The sequence below is a fragment of the Etheostoma spectabile genome, chromosome 16, assembly GCF_008692095.1.
Source record: "Etheostoma spectabile isolate EspeVRDwgs_2016 chromosome 16, UIUC_Espe_1.0, whole genome shotgun sequence".
Lineage (NCBI taxonomy): Eukaryota > Metazoa > Chordata > Actinopteri > Perciformes > Percidae > Etheostoma > Etheostoma spectabile.
The window spans coordinates 5,054,122-5,054,608 of NC_045748.1; the positions used below are offsets into that span (position 1 = coordinate 5,054,122).

General features: G+C 36.1%; 1 protein-coding gene across 1 annotated transcript in view; it reads right to left on the reverse strand.

Annotated features, from left to right (window-relative positions):
* Positions 1-487, reverse strand: part of galt (galactose-1-phosphate uridylyltransferase) — a 30,678-nt gene that overhangs the window by 17,505 nt on the left and 12,686 nt on the right. The gene's annotated exons all lie outside the window — the stretch shown is intronic.

Below are 487 nucleotides of genomic sequence, written 5' to 3' on the forward strand. Positions count from 1 at the left end.
ATTCGGTTTTGTCATGACAAGTTATGCTTATTGTTAGGGTTAAGGTTAGGGTTCATGCGTCATGACAGTGTCATATCACTTATGTCGAAAACTTCAAGTAAAGTGTTTAAGCTTTTATCCTAAATCAGCTTCTTACTGAGAGCATTAGGGTCCTGTGCTATTTCACGTGAAATTTCTTTTTGTATTTTTGTTTTGTCCGTGCTTGTGTCACTGGTCTAAGATAGTAGGTTGGGCTCAGTTGAAAAAAAGCTAATGTCAAAATATGTTACACTACAGATACTATAAATACTTCCATGCTTAATGTTAAATTCAAACTGAATGAAAGCCGCAGCAATTGGTGTGAAACATTTGACTCTACCAACACAACAACTGTTAACACAATCTAAATGTCAGGAAGCTAATTTGGTCAGTGAGTCTGTTTATGTATCTTTGGGCAAACATTGCTCTGATTGTGATAAATTACTAGTCTGGCTATCACCAGACCAAG